Below are 16,724 nucleotides of genomic sequence, written 5' to 3' on the forward strand. Positions count from 1 at the left end.
TTCACTGATTTAAAAAGCAAAGGAAAATGTGCAGCACTAGATAGAATCAAACAACTGGAATACTACTTAGCATGAAAAACGACCAAACTATCCATCTACTCAATAACTTGCATGGATCTCAAGAGCATCAAGTTGAGTGTAAAAAGAAAAAAACTCAGTCTCAAAAAGATCACATGCAGTATGATTCCATTTATATAACAGCTTCAGAACGATGAAAATATAGAGATGGAAAACAAGTGGTTGCTAGGGGTAGCAAGGAGCAGGTGGAGATGATGATAAAGAGGTGGAACAAGGGAGATCTTGTGCAAGATACAGGTGGAAGTTCTGCATCTTGACAGGCCTATAGTGGGTCAGATTGTACAAATCTACACATGTGGCAAAATGGCATAGAAACTATACACACATTATTCCAATGTCAGCTTCCTGGGTTTAATATTGTACTAAAGTGTGTCAGATGTAACCACTGGAGGAAACCAGGTGAAAGGTTTAGGTGGCCTCTCTGTGCAACTGGATACAAATCTATAATTAATATACAAAGTTTAAATGTCAGCTTCCTGGGTTTAATATTGTACTGAAGTGTGTCAGGTGTAACCACTGGAGGAAACCAGGTGAAAGGTTTAGGTGGCCTCTCTGTGCAACTGGATACAAATCTATAATTAATTTACAAAGTTTAAATGTCAGCTTCCTGGGTTTAATATTGTACTGAAGTGTGTCAGGTGTAACCACTGGAGGAAACCAGGTGAAAGGTTTAGGCGGCCTCTCTGTGCAACTGGATGCAAATCTATAATTACTTTAATATACAAAGTTGGAATATGTATGTATATATATATATATTCTTTACAGATGCCTCTGTACAGAAAGGATAATGAAATATAGCATAGTGGCACATGCCAAAAATGTGTCAGATACCTTTTTTAAAGCATACTGTTACTAAAGAATTACTAAAGTATTGCTTCAAAAGATAAGAAGGAATAAAACAGTAATGACTGCATTCTCAGGCCTGCAATAAAATAGCTCTGTTTCCCAGTGTTCTCAACCTTTGGATTGCTTTTCAGGCATTCACAAAGCAAAGTGGGAAACACGAAACCTTTTAGTTAGATCACTTTAACAATAGAGGTCAGTTTGATCACACGGTTTTAAAGAATATTCTGCATCCATGAAACACATTCCTCCCATTTGGAAAAATTCCAGAAACAAGACTATAGCCTGAATAGCACCATCTAGCACGCACGAAACGCTTCTTAAAAGCAAGGACTGCCACAGCCTCTCTTCTTAATGAATCCCTCCCACCCACCTCGTTTTTCAGGGCTTGGCAGTATGTCTTTTTCTCTTTCCCCTTCCACGTTCGTCTCACCCACTCTCCTGGTCCCTCTAACCAAGTTGCCACGCAAAAGCAGCAAGCAAACCTGTGTGAGTGGCGTGTCCCGAGGCGGCAGCCTCCCGCGGTCCTCCGTGCACGCCACCACCCGGCTCATGCTCCAGGGGCTGCGCACACTCCAGTGGCCGCCCAGGACGTGCGGTCACTGGAGAGTCCCCAGCCACGCCCCTAGATGCTGCTGGGCGGCCTGCAGGAGTACCAACACTGCAGACAGAACAGCGACCCATCCCGCTGTAAGCCAAAGTTGTCTGTTGGTAAATTGCGTCTTTTTTCTTTTTCTTCTTTAACATTTTTATAGTACCATGAGTGTACCCAGTGTTATTAAATTATGCCAAAACAAAGAGCAAAGTCCCTGCCCTTAGGAGTATGCAGTGTAAAATGAACAAATGACGCAAGACAAAATGACAGGACGTGGGTAGAAAGAGTTATGAGTGAAAGGGAAGGTAGAATCAATAAGACTTTGACTGGACCAAAACATGGAAAAGCTGTTAGGGCCCCAAATCCTCATAGCAGATTATAGAAATGAAGAATTGCAATAATATCTATAGTAGCAATCCTATTTTATTGAGTGTTTACGTGCCATGCAGTATCATCATCACAATAATTCTATACCACAGCTGCTGTTTTAAAAAGTGCCAGATATGATTCTAAATGTTTTACAAATATTCACTAATTTGATCCTCCTAAAATCCCTGTGAGGTAGGAACTATTATTTTCCCCATTTCAGAGATGAGTGAAGCAATAAAGTGGACTGACTTGCTCAAGGTAACTCAGGTAAAAAGTGAGAGAGCCAAAATTGGAACCCAGGAAGTTGGATGATAGAGTCAAGATCTGAGCCCAGGAAGCCCAACTTTATGATGGCATTAGGATTCATATCCACATTACCTTGCCTACCAAGCTCATACTCTTAATCATGTGCAATCATGCAAATTAAGTAAACAATTTAAAAGTATTTATATTGACTATAAACAATGCACAAAATCATTTTGCAAAGGCCTTTAATAGGTCCATGAAAAAAAAGTGTTTATTTGAAGAATATTTTCTGTCAAAAAACAGAGAAAGAAACAGGTTTTCTTTCTTCCTTCATTCATTCGACAAACATGTACCAGTGTCTGTTTATACCAGGCACTGTGTTAGGCACCAGGGTGACAGTAGTGAACAAAAGAGACAAAATTGAGGGGAAACAAGGAAACTGAGATGATAGTCATTTTAATGATGAATACACGTTAGATTTATTGGGAACAATAGGCGGAAATAGCCAACAAGAAATAATCGTATACAGGGAATGACATTCTCTGGGCTGGACTGTCTGGCATGAGTATTATTTAGTCCTTTTTTCCATCTCCTCTCCTTTTTCCTTTATTTTAGTTACAATAGAGGAAATCATGCTATCAAAAAACATTTCATATGGACGTTTGTTACCATTTCAAATAATGCTTTGGGTGGTAGAAGTAATTGAATTCCCTTCCTAATAACATTATGACCAAGAGTATTTTACAAGCATGGACATGGTAAAGAGGTATGCAAACCTCTGAGCTTGGAATAAAAACCCGGAATAATAGATCCTTACAAAACAAAAGTTGTCAAAGTCTGTTATGAAAACCCAGGATCTTGACTGGCATAAACATCTACTAAAAAGATAAAAGGATAGCATTTGTTACTGTCATTCAATTCTCTACCTCACCTTTTTTAAATACATTTGTACTTCCTGACTCTGCTATAATATACTAAAATGAAAAATATAGCCATTAAAAACTAAAATCAGAAGAGAAATCCCCTCCACCTCTCCCCTCATAAAAGCATAGAAGAACATTTGTTTGGATTTTGTTGTATGTTTGTGTAAATTTTATCTATGCTAAAATAGAATATGCCCTTGAGAACCAGAAAAATAATTTGGTTTTCCCTCACATGGAAAGATAAGACTTTGTTGTCTTATCTTTCCATTTGAGCACTGGTTTTAAATCCTAACATTAAAAGCAACCAAAAAAGCTATATGCTTTCTATTATGGGACCGTAATAAAATAATAAAATGTATTGCTAATTCCTGTGTTCAGTTACTTTGTTCTGTTAGCCCAGGTAACTTTCAAAATTCAGGGGAGGGGCAGAGCTAAGGGGCACTTGCAGAGAGAATGTGCAAGGACCTCCCTGACCACACCTCCCTCCCCAGCCTCCTCCCAAGCATTCTCTACTGACTAAGAGTACTGAACTCTTACATTACTGAACTGACTCCCTCCTTATCCTTTCTCAGTCTGGTCTCTCCACTGAGAGTCCTTTCCTCACATCCTCCAATTCTTTGCCTGGCTAACTTTTATTTCCACTTCAAAACCTCGCTCAGGTACCACCTGGTCTTGAAATGTTCTCTGACCCCTTTCCTAAGCCAGGTTCTCTGGTAGAGTATTCAAATCTGATTTTTCTTTTTCTTTTTTTTTTTTTTGTTTGTTTGTTTTGTTGGTTGGTTGTTTGTTTGAGATGGAGTCTCGCTCTGTCGCCCAGGCTGGAGTGCAGTGGCATGATCTCGGCTCACTGCAACCTCTGCCTCCTGGGTTCAAGCAATTCTCCTGCCTCAGCCTCTCAAGTAGCTGGGACTACAGGTGCACATCACCACACCCGGCTAATTTTTGTAATTTTAGTAGAGATGATGTTTCACCATATTGGTCAGGCTGATCTGGAACTCCTGACCTCAGGTGATCCACTCTTCTCGGCCTCCCAAAGTGCTGGGATTACAGGCATGAGCCACGGTGCCCAGCCTTTTCCCTGGTTTTTAATCATGCTGTGTTGCAAATGTTTCCTTATCTATTCTTTCCTCCAGTAGACTCATTCATTTTTCCACAAATATTTCTTGAGCACCTGGTACTTGCCCAGCACTGTGCTAGGTGCTAGAAAGATAGGAATAAAAGAAACTCCCTAATATAGTTCTTTGAAGATAGTAACACTTGATAATTATTTATGGAATGAATGAGTGAAATTAGGTCATTACATACATAGTGGAAGGAAGAACTAAGAGAGACACGAAAGTGATTGTTTTTCCATTTCTCCTATCTCTCACACCATATTGTGTTATGTTACACATTTCTAACACCCTTGTTTCCTTAAGTTTTTGTTCTCCTCCCTCTGGTTGCCTTTATTTTACTGCTGTCTTTATTGCAACAAGCAGGGGTTTTGCATAGGATGAATTTGATTAAAAAAACCAGCATTGTTACTTACTAGCTTTGTGACTCTTGGCTCTTTCCTTAACCTCTTCAATTTCCAGTCTGTAAAACAGAGATAACAAATACCTATAGAATAGAGTATCATGTGAAGATTAAATGAGATTCACATTAAGGGGCTTAGTATAAAGACTGGCTCTTAAAGCACCTTTCCTTTCACTTGTCCGTCCCCTACTTCTACATCTTATCCTTCCCACAGAACATCATCAGGGCAATAGTGGCTTGCAAGATGATTTCAATTGATATATGAAAGCACATCTTTTAAAACTGTGTATTTATTTTGATACATTATTGTTTTGATGTATATAAAATATGTAACTAAGCCTTTGATTTTTATAGAAATATTTGCTTTGGATATGTAAAAAGTAAAAGAAAAAAAGGAGGGTTAAGTTTCTAAAAATAGGATAAGTCAGAAAGAAACAACTAATACATAGATGCCTGAAAACACTGCAGAAATGAACAAAGACAATGCCCTATAAGAAGAAAAACATTAATCACAAAGTCCACAAGTTGTTATGTGTACTGTGATTGTCCTCACCACATGTTTGTGCTGATAAACAGACATGGAACACAGGTACACTATTCCTTTCTCAAATGTCACTTATGTAGAAAAAAATCCAGTCCTAAGACTGCAAAGATTCAGAGAGTTCAGCTGCATGATCATGTCTTTAGCTTGCTTGGAATAGGATTAGTCTGTAATAGAATCAGAAGTCACCCCCAGGTCCTTAGAAGTCACCTGTCCAGCTCTGCCCATGATAAAGAACAAAGTGAAAGAGAATTGTTCATTTACGTTTATGAATAATTAATGCCCAAGTAGAACTTCCAAAATATTTTGTGTTCTTCACACTGTGTATCTCCATTTTCTGACCTATAAAATGGGCATAATAATAGAATCTATCTCATAAGATTGTTATGAAGGTCAAATGTTAACATAAAGGAAGTACTTAGAAACATATAATGTAAAAGTTCCTACATATGTGGGAGCCGGAATTACCATTAATCTAGTTGAGACCAGCCTCCAGCTTGCCTCCTGTCCCAGCAGCTTCCAAAGAAAGTTATTTATCTCTTTACACCACCAATCTTCCAGCCTTTTGTTGCTTTGTGATAAAATCAGCCTGATAAAAAGTTTCCTGTCTCTGGACACTGGTATTCAGAAACATGGAAAGATCAGATATTCTTTTCAATGTCCCTATTTTTACAGACTTCTACCCAAAAGTTAGATTTTCTATAGATTTATTTGTTAGAATTTAATAAATTATCTCTCTCTCTCTCTCTCTCACACACACACACACACACACACACTCTTCTTGTGTTGCACAGGAAAGAGTTCACCAATTTCAGAGACTTTTTAGGAGACTTGTTTGCAGTGGGAACAACAACAAAATACAACATAGGCTGATTTCTCCCACCCCCTGCTAGGCCCTGGAAATTGAGGTCTACATGTAGGATGCTCTCTTTACAACATAATACAGTTTAGCCCTAATGATTATGTCACAACTACCAAGAAGCAAAAAAGGTTGGCTATAGGATAGCTAGAAATCGGGAACAGGCCATCCACTGTTGAAGCCCTGGCCTCTTCCCGCTTCCTTTAAGGTGAGAAACTGCCTGCCCACCCGCCCCCGTCCCCACAACTAAGTAGATAACCAAGCAGTGGGTCCTTTAGCCTTGGAGGATGGGGCTCTGGGCTAGGGAGAGTCTGTGGGAAGTGCCTGCGAGGATGGGCTTATTGCTCTAGAGCCACTCCTACTCCCTTCACACTGTGCGTTTAAGACCTTGGCATTTAATATCTCCCTGAGACAGGTAGAGATGCAGCTTTTACTCTGAGAAATAGACAAGAGCCAACCTGTCCCGGCCCTAGCCGGGAGATTCATAAGTGCTCAAGTTCACAAGTTTCACAAGTGCCCGCATCACTGCCTCCTGCACTCCTCTGCAAATGCCCTGGCACACCCGCGACCACGTATCCGTGAGTTTCCTAGCTTAGTTCACCCCTTTTCCTCCAAGTCAGCAGCCCGGTGAGCATTCCAGGGTCAGTCCTGGCGCTCAAAGTAAGGGCAATCTTCCATCTCTCCCTGCTGGATCTCTCCCTGCTGGGAGATTCGCCGTTTTCCCCCACAACCGGCACCTGCGGCTGGCCCAGAGCGCAACGTCCACCTGTGCCACCGCTAGATGAAGAGTCCCTCACCGCGCGCTGCCTGGGCGCACAGCTGGTGTGCCGCGCTCACCACCTCTCCTGGACTCAAGGGTGTTCCCAGCTTACGCTTCTCGGGGTTTCCTGGGTCCAGGTTCCCTCTCCCCCCTCTCACTTTCTTCCTTCATTCGCTCTTCTCTCAATTTTTCCTCCCGTCCTCACCCCATCAGCTCTAACCTGTAATCAATTCCCGCCTTCTGCCCCTCCTCCCTGGGCTTCTCTTAGCTCGGTTCCAGCGACTCCACTATCCGTCCCCGCTCGCATTTCTGCACCGCCCTGCCCTTCACTCCAGCCCGCAGCAGGCCGGGCAATCCGACCGTGCGGTAAGCCGCCCTCGGAGCCGCTGGCGCAGTTTTCAGACTCGCCCACCGCCCAGAGACCAGGTGCCCACATCCAGCTCTGCTCTCGCCCTCTCCCTTGAAAGGGACTCCTTGGGGGCTCCCCAGGTCAGAGTACCCCGCCCGGGGAATCACGCTGGTCTCTGGGGCGACCCAGCTGTCAGAGACGACAGGTCTATTTTAAGCCTTCCACCCAGTGTCCCCGACCTGAGGACGCGGGCGCGGGTCCAGGGACTCCGGTAACACCTTGCCAGCAGGATCCCGGGCGGTCGCGGAGCCAGCTCCCCTCGGCGGAGTCGGGCCTCTCAGCCAGGCAGGCGGCGCGGCCACGGAACGCGGTCCCAATACAACCAACTCGAAATCCAAGAGCCCAAGGAATCCCAGTACGGGGGGCGGAGGTGCCCCATGCCCCAGCCCCCCTGGAATAGGCTACCTTGGCACAACCGCTTCTCCTTGAAAAGTCGTCACACATGAGCCCGCCCAATCAGTCTCTTCCCTCCTTGTGCCCTAGTTTACGTTATTTCTAGTCAACCGAGTCATTAGCCTGCAATAACCCAACCATAGCGTGAATGTTTGGAAAATAATAAGAATTAGGAACTATGAGCATGTCATGAAGAGCCCCAGACATAAGCCCCAGACGATTGAGAGACCGGGCTACACATGTGTTCATGTCCCCCGTGCATACACACAAGCACCCATCGGATAGGCTGGGATCCAGCTGCAAGTTTGGACCTTGACAAGTCTCTAACAGGAAATACAAAAAAAAAAAATTCACTCACCCGCCTCTTTTACTACCCTTTCCAGACTGGGATTCAGGGAAAGTATCAGAAAGGGATGGATGGAGAGACCCTTCTTTCTTTTCTTTTCGCCTTTCTAAAGAGTGGAAATTTCCATCATGTGACAGGGGCAACATCCCCAGCGTCGCGTTTCCTGCGGACCCTCCCTTCCAGGCCAGCCACCAATCGTCAGGCGGCAACCTGAGAAGTAGACCAAAGCATCCTCCCAGGTGGGGCTGAGATGTCCAGCTGTCCTTCAGGAGTGACGCCTGGAAGCCCCCGTCCCTGCTCCCTCTTTCCTGGGTCCTGGATAACCGAGAAGATCCTGGTTTGGGTTTATTTTTCGACGGTTAGATTTCTTCCATGAGTCAAGGTTGCATTTATTGGATCTGTCGTATAAGCTGCAGAACATGTAGATCTTTATTTTAAAGTCTGTAAAAGAGTGTTCAGGGTAGGTGACTCACTAAATTTCCTCCTGGTATGGAGGTGACAACCGTGAACTTTACATAAAGAAAAAGAAACATTTGAGGAAGGAGTACAAATGAAAAACCTGTCATTCACAGTAAACGTCACCTTATGCATAAAAGAAATGGGATAACTTGCTAGTACTTAAGAGTGGGTCTTTGGTGATAATTCTTTTTTCTAGAATTTCAGTTTAAGCACAATCCTCAGTACATATGAAGAAGGAATGAGGCTATAATAATAAATAGCACTCGAACTTCAATTCTGTTTGTTAAAGTTACAACCTACCAATGTAAGGAAAATTATTTATGTTAAAACTATTCTCTAGTATTAAACAAAATTCTTGTTTCAAAGAAGGCCTATGTAACAAATATGTTCACAATCCCCCATTTATTTAGTAGTGAGTTGTTATTCTTTAGGGAAAGAAAATTATCCTATGGAGACCTTGACCCCACAGTGTAACTAACTCACCAGGCAACACAATTTACCTTTTGTATTCTCACACATCCAGTTTAACTTTATTCAGAATGGCAAGTTTCACTGCCTGTCCATACTGTCCACCTAGAACCTTCTCGTTTTATAGCTCCCAATAACTAAAACCAGCAACAGCTTAGTGCTTTAAAAAAATAAGATAACAGCAGAAATTCACCTGGATAATGCATAATAATCAGAAACACTAAGAACATTGCATTAATGCACACACACATACACATCAAACTGTACTAGGACAATCTGACAATACAGATTCAATAGAAAGATGATGTAACACATTTTCACTGGAGCTACAATTTTAGAACCTAAAAAAATTATATAAAAATGTTTGTTTTATAAAAACTGATTTTCTTCTGAGCCCCCAAGCAAATATGGTAAACCTCTCTATCATAGCAAGAAGTTTACATTTTGTGGAATTAGACTATATCCCAATAGTTTTGAATTCCCTATAAGCTTGTTGAAACTAGATTCTCTTCACATTATCACACTTCTCCATTGATTCTTATTTTATAAATATAAACATCTTTTATAAAGCTACTAAAATGTCAAAATTGGGAGGATTTGGAGAGAATTAGTGAAATCAAGGTAGATACACATTTCTCTTTTCCTAACCTGCGATTTAGTAAAAGCAAAACTCAGGTTTATAAAACAAAAAGCCATTCCAGAGAAGGAAGACTCAAATGAAGATAAGATCATTTGAGTCTTCTCAAGATAAGTAATTCCACGACAAAAACTGGTTTACTGTGCAACTGCTCAACTTTTTCCTTTTTTTTTTTTTTTTGAGACAGAGTCTCACTCATCGCCCAGGCTGGAGTGCAGTGACACATTCTCGGCTCACTGCAACCTCCGCCTCCTGGGTTCACGTCATTCTCCTGCTTCAGCCTCCGGAGTAGCTGGGACTACAGGCGCCCGCCGCCACGCCTGGCTAATTTTTTGTATTTTTAGTAGAGACGGGGTTTCACCGTGTTAGCCAGGATGGTCTCGATCTCCTGACCTCGTGATCCGCCCACCTTGGCCTCCCAAAGTACTGGGATTACAGGCGTGAGCCACCGCGCCCGACCGCAACTGCTCAACTTTTAAATTTGAACCATTAATGGCCACATTGAATCTGCTCACCAATCCTCAAGGGTTTCTTTTAAACTAGTGTTTGGAAGGATGGGAAGCATTTCTAACTAATGACATGAGTATTCCTGAAGGCCACATTGTGAAACACATTTTGGTTTCTCCTCAGATCATTCACTGGCTGTAGAGTATGTAGCTTGATTTAGAATCTCAGAGTCGCCACCTACTAGCTATGGAACCTTGGACAAGTCTCTTTAGCTCTTAGTGGCTCAGTTTCTCATCTGAAAAATACAGAATGTTTCCTGATACATTGTTTTCCTGGCTTAAGGCAAGTTCAGACAGTACTACAAACACACTTAGTGATGGAGAAAAACAAGCTTACAGAACAGTTAGAATTTACTCATCATTTTGATAAAGCTGAGTTGATTGGAACTCTCTAAAATTATTTTAACACTCTAGTTTTAGGAGTGGCCATTGGTTTTGTTGTGGTTGCTTTTGTTTTAAGAAAAATCTATATTTAAAAATTTATGAAATATATTTTTCAGAACTGAAGCTAATACTTGTAGACAGAATTCTATGCTGCAACAAGTTTAAAAAACGCTGTTACAATTATCATGATTCCTCAAAGGTTTTATTTTTTAAATAGATGTACATATTATCTGAAGCACATGTGATAATTTAATACATTCATATAATTTGTAAAGATCAAATCAGTGTGATTGGGCTATTACCTTAAATATTTATCTTTTCTTTAAACTAGAAACATTAAAATTATTCTCTTCTAGCTATTTTGAAATATACAATCAATTATTATTGTTAACTATAGTCGTCCTACTAATCTATTACATGCTAGGGCTTATTCCTTCTATCTAACTGCACTTTTGTGCCCACCAATCTTCTCTTTATTTTTATGAGATCCGCTTTTTTAGCTCCCATATGTCACTGAGAAAATGCAATATTTGTCTTTCTGTGTATGGTTTATTTTAGTTAGTGTAATGACCTCCAGTTTTATCCATGTTACTGCAAATGACAGGATTTCATTCTTTTTTCAGCTGAATAATATTCCCTTGTATATATATATGCCACATTTTCTTTATCCATTCTTCCATCGATGGACACCTAGATTGATTCCATATTTTGGCAATTTTGAGTATTACCACAAAAAACATGGAAGTTTAGATATACCTTCAATATATTGATTTCCTTCCTTTTGGATATATACCCAGAAGTGGAGCTGTTAGATTATATGGTAGTTCTATTGTTAGTTTTTTGAGGAACCTCCATACAGTTATCCATAATGGCTATACTAGTTTATATTTCTACCAACAGTGCATGAGGATTCCCCTTTCTCCACTTCCTTGCCGGCATCTGTTACTTCCTATCTTTTTGATAAAAGCCATTTTAACTAGGGTGAGATGACATCGTTTTTTAAAAAAAGATTAAATGTAATTATATATGTTTTTCTAACTTATATTTTAAGTTCAGGGGTACATGTGCAGGATGTGCAGGTTTGTTACATTGGTAAACGTGTGTCATGGGGGTTTCTTGTACAAATTACTTCATCACCCAGGTATTAAGCTTAGTACCCATTAGTTATTTTTCCTGATTCTCTCCCTTATTCCATCCTTCACCTTCTGATAGGCCCCTGTGTGTTGTTCCCCTCTATATGACCATGTGTTTTCACCATTTAGCTCCCACTTATAAGTGAGAACATGCAGTATTTGGTTTTCTGTTCCTGCATTGGTTTGCTAAGGCTAATGGCCGCCGGCTCCATCCATGTCACTGCAAAGGACGTGATCTCATTCTTTTTTATGGCTGCATAGTGCTTATTGTCATTTTGATTTGTATTTCTCTGATGATTAGTGATATTGAGCATTTTTTCATATGCCTATTGGCCATTTGTATGTCTTCTTTTGAAAATTTTTTATTCACACCCTTTGCTCATTTTTTTAATTTTAGGGTTTTTTTTTATTTTTGCTATTGAGTTATTTGAGCTTCTTGTATATTCTGGTTATTAATTCCTTGTCAGAAGGATAGTTTGCAAATATTCTCCCATTCTGTGAGTTTTCTCTTCCCTTTGTTGATTTGTTGTTGCTGTTTGCCACGCAGAAGCTTTTTAGCATGATATAATCCCATTTGTCTGTTTTGGCTTTTCTTGCCTGTGCTTTTTAAGTCTTGCACAAAAACTCTTTGTCCAGATCCATGTCTTGGAGAATTTCCCCCAATGTTTTCTTCTAGTAGTTTCATAGTTTCAGGCCTTAGATTTAAGTCTTTAATCCATTTTGATTTGATTTTTGTGTATGATGAGAGATTGGGGTCTAGTTTCCTTCTTCTGCATATATATGTCCAGTTTTCCCAGCACCATTTCTTGAAGACTGTCCCTTCCCCAGTGTATGCTCTTGGTGCCTTTGTCGAGAACGTGTTGGCTGTAAATGTGTAGATTTACTTCTGGGTTCTCTATTATGTTCCATTGGTCTATATGTCTATTTTTATGCCAGTACTATGCAGATTTGGTTACTATAGCTTTGTAGTATATTTTGAAATCAGGTAGTGTGATACCTCTGCTTTGTTCTTTTCAACCAGGATTGCTTTGGCTATTTGGGGTGTTTTGTTCTTTGAGGTTTTTAATTAGTCAAAAGCTCGATGACACTCTTAAGTTGGGATAGAGCATGCAGTATTTCTCTATGATCATGATTTGTGAAGGAATATCTCACTGGTTTAATGATCCAGAGAACCATTAACAGACTTTAATATAAACATATGCCTTAGGAAGGACATAGAACATAATTATTATTTAAACACCGTATGACAGTGCTATGAAGTTCATTGGTTTATGGATTATCATTGTGAAGTCTGATTGCAGTGATTTTAGTAGGCTTTTATATAATTAATATTTTATTTGACAGTAGAGTTTTAACATGAGTTATTTTTCAATGAATAATTATCATAATTAGTAAAGTGGCTTTAGGTTTCAAAGTATCTTCACATGTGTTATGCTACTTTATACCAAAACAATCCTGTCATGTAGGTATTTTTATTTTCCCTTTTCAATTGGAGAGGAAATTGGGTTCAGAGAGGTTAAGTGACTTTTCCAAAGACATGGAGGCAATAAATGACAAAACTGAAGTGTGAACTAGGTTTTCTGGCTCTAAATTCAACATCCCTCCTTCCACAGCTCACTTCCCTTTTCTTTTGAGCATTTTCTTTACTAATACTCATTATTGCTTTTCTGTCTATGGTGGAGCCAACCCCAAATGGCATGTTTAGCCATAAAATTATTATTTTAAAGATAAATTTCTATGAAGTAATTCTTTTGCTTTGTCGTAACTGCAGGAACCTCTATAAGTCTTCTAATGATAGTAAGATGTTTTTATTTTGTATGAATTTGGACTTGATTTATGTTGAAACCTTAGTTCAAGAGAGGTGACTAATTTATCCTTATACTTGGGTGGTCTTTATATCCTACAATTGCTCCAATTCTGGGTATTTGCTTCCTTTATTCCTTGGTTGCCAGAATTAAACTTCAGTTTCCTATTATTTGCCTTCTGAAGACATAGAGAATATTAATCTATTTTCTAATTTTCACAGGCTAAATCTAAAATGAAACAAAACTTTCAAAGTTCTACAGAAATATTCAACTTTTCATCTTCAAATGCAGGAGATGGGTGTCATGAAAGGGGTCAGAATTAGGTGCTCATTTTCATTCCCCTCCAGTGTTTGGTTGTTCAATGCTGCAGTGTTGTTTCTATTCTGTCTCATCACGTAATCAGTTGTTTGCATGGTTCCTCTTGATCCTGCAAGTCCTGTAGATGCTTTGTCAGAATATTTTTGCTGAATAAATCAGTGAATGGATGGATGGATAAATCAATTCAAGCTTTTCTACTTTTCAGAAGTTTTGCTGAATAAATAATTTTTTTAAAGATGAGAATATAATTGTATCAAGCAAAACATTTTTGATTGAAATACACTATGAAAAATACTTTGGAATGTAGGGGTTCTAAAATTACAACCTAATTTGATGAGGGGCCTTTACCTTACTTTGGTCTGGAAAGGAGAAACCTTCCTAACCTATGTGATACATTGGAGGATTTGAATCTGACTGGAGTCATCTTCTGTGCCTCTTCATGCAACAGCCACTGACCAGGAGCCATTCTGCCTCCTACTCCGCTTGGGGGACCAGTGCCCTTTCAGCCCCTTCTCTGATGAGACTCTCAGAAAGGTGGAAGATCTGGACCTGGCCCTTGTCTCTCATTGCCGTCCTGCCTAATCAGCCCACAAATGCAGGACTCTACATAATGACAACTTCTGTAGAGTGAAACACATGTCAGGGGTATTCCAGAATAGAAAAGTAAACTTGAAATTCTGGCTAATTTGGCTGCACAAAGGAAGGCCCTGGCACAAACACCTTCTCAAGGAAGTTGTGCCTCTCAGACACTGACCTCCCTTGAGATGTCTCTCCCTCTGGGCTTGGCCTGCCCATAGGTAGCCCCCTATTCAAGTCTGGTGACCCCATCTCCTCCCTTGGAAAACCATGGGCTGTCCATATTTACTCATCCTCTGATACAACAGTTATTTATTGGGTACCTCCTAAAGGTTAGATGCTAGGAACAGAATAGTGAGCAAAACCAGACACAATCCCCATCTTTGTGGAGTTTATAATTTGGTAGAAGCAAATATTTTAATCAAAAAGTGACAGGAATAAATACAGGATGACAAAACTGCAGGGATGAAAAGATACACTGGGTCTGGGGAGAGACTTCACAGAGGAAATGACTTAAGATGAATATGAGAAAATGTTTATTTCTTAAAGACGATTGCAACTCAGCATATTTATATGCTGTAGGATGCCCAAGCCTGCAGTTGAAGCAGGTTATGAGCTGGTGCTCCTGAGATGGTGGGAGGACGGGCATTCATCTCAGTGGAGCAGTTGCCTTAGGTAGCAAAAGGGACACTTGACCTCCTCAGCTGTTCTCTACTCATTTTCTCCAAAGCCAGATAAGCTCTAGTCTCCAAAATGCGATAAATGTGGGACTAAAATTCCAGTTCTGTCTCCCCACCATAGGCTGGTCTATGTGACTAGGTTTCCTGTGAATCCATATACCTCTCAAAGACATGCATTACTTTTCCAGTGATAGCCAGGGTTACTTTTATTATCTTGGCCCTTTCTTAATAGCTGAAAATCTCATCCACCACCCAATACAGTGCTTTTGTCTTTGCCCTGCCCTAGGTCAGCCACATAGCTCTAAACATCAGAGTACACTACTTGTCAGTGGTTGCTCCCTTTGCTATCTGGGAGAAATGATCCAGCTCAGTAGAATCTTTTTGATATCGGATCCTCCACTGATGAGCAAGATGCGGCATAAAGGAATTTGTTAATTCAACTTGCCACAGAGAGTTCAGAAAGAAAAAAGTCTGGCCCTTATAATAAACCAGACTGAGCTGGAAAAAGCTTCTGAGTGAGTTAGAAAGGAATGAGCCTCTGATACAAGGCCACAGTACCTCCACTTTAAGGAGGATTTTGTACTCGATGTCAAGAGAGTTTCCTTTAACCCTTAGACACATGAACAAACAGAAAAGTGGGAAAGTCAATATGAAACTGAGATTTACACGCAGTCCTACATTTGTTCTTCAGTTTGTGTTGACATATTGCAGCATGTAGTATGTTAGGAAAGACGTGTTGCAAGATCCTGCAATATTTAATGTGTAAAGGACAAAGTCACACCTTAATTCTAGGTTCTGATTTTGCGTTTTTTAATGCAACCAGTTTTCATGCTACCATTATAATTTGTATCATCAAGGGTAAATCTCACCAGATAAACTCGACCACCCCTTTTTAAAGGTATGAGCTAGTATATGAGTTTGTCTAGATGATCATGGCATTTGATATCCAAATATAAACTCCAAACATCCCCATCAAATAAAGTCTTCTGCTCATCAGTCCATTATTCTGTTACCCTTGCTGTCAGTTTAAAATTATCCCACCATGGAGAGTCCCTACCCTTTACCTAAACACAACCTTCTTTAGGTTGGTAATAAACAGAAGAGTAAGTTGGATGGAGGGTGACTTTGGCACACTGTCCAAACTTCTCCTTTAAGTGTCTTTCCTTTTCCTATTGTCCCTTAATGCCTGTCCACTGCTCTATTTCCTATTTCTTGCAGGGCAAAAACATTAATTCTACCAAGTATGATAGCAAATTCTCTACTCTTCCTCTGGGTGTAATGTCTCAATCTCTAGATACTCCATCAAAATGTAATGTCCTCTCATTTTATCAGCAGCTTGTTCTTACTTAGATATCAGCAGACTGAATATCTAGGGGAAGCAAGCCTTTAGGCACTACCAAAACCAAAATCCGCAGGGAGTTACCTCTTCTGCCTGCCTCCAGAGCAAGCCCTGCAAAGACCTATATTATGGGCAGCCTAGGAGATGTCCTGATATGAGACAGGTTCACCCTTTCCAGAGCTGACCTAGAAAAAATATGACCATTTGACATCTGTCTAATATGTCTTCAGCTTTCTCTTGCCCCATTGACAGATGGCATCCCAGGGTTCTTATGTTCTCATTCTTCTTTAAATCTCTATTAAATCCTGTTCAGAGAATAAGACCTGATAAGCCCACTGGATTAAGATGTGAGAATAAAGCTACTATCTTCTGCTTAATAAAGCCACAATTTTTTGAACACTTACATTCTGGATAATGTTAAGATACAGAGATAAATTAGATGCTCTCTATTCTTAACAGTGTAGTCTGGTGGAGGGGCGTGTTATATAAAAAGAAGAATTCTACATGAAAGTAATTGTGGGTTTTGTTGCCATTGCTTTTGG

General features: G+C 40.2%; 1 protein-coding gene across 3 annotated transcripts in view; it reads right to left on the reverse strand.

The window, feature by feature from the left end:
- SLC38A4 (solute carrier family 38 member 4) overlaps nucleotides 1-4,629 on the reverse strand; it is a 64,582-nt gene extending 59,953 nt beyond the window's left edge. The window contains exon 1 of one of the 3 annotated variants that reach the window (XM_063672690.1): nucleotides 4,583-4,629. The gene's annotated coding sequence lies outside the window, so the exon portion shown is untranslated. Of the gene's footprint in view, nucleotides 1-1,406; nucleotides 1,502-4,582 lie in introns of those variants that run through there. The other 2 variants (XM_054444562.2, XM_063672691.1) reach the window with 2 other exon arrangements.
- Between the last annotated feature and the right edge of the window lie 12,095 nt (nucleotides 4,630-16,724).

Source organism: Pongo pygmaeus, chromosome 10 (genome assembly GCF_028885625.2).
Source record: "Pongo pygmaeus isolate AG05252 chromosome 10, NHGRI_mPonPyg2-v2.0_pri, whole genome shotgun sequence".
NCBI classification, from domain to species: domain Eukaryota; kingdom Metazoa; phylum Chordata; class Mammalia; order Primates; family Hominidae; genus Pongo; species Pongo pygmaeus.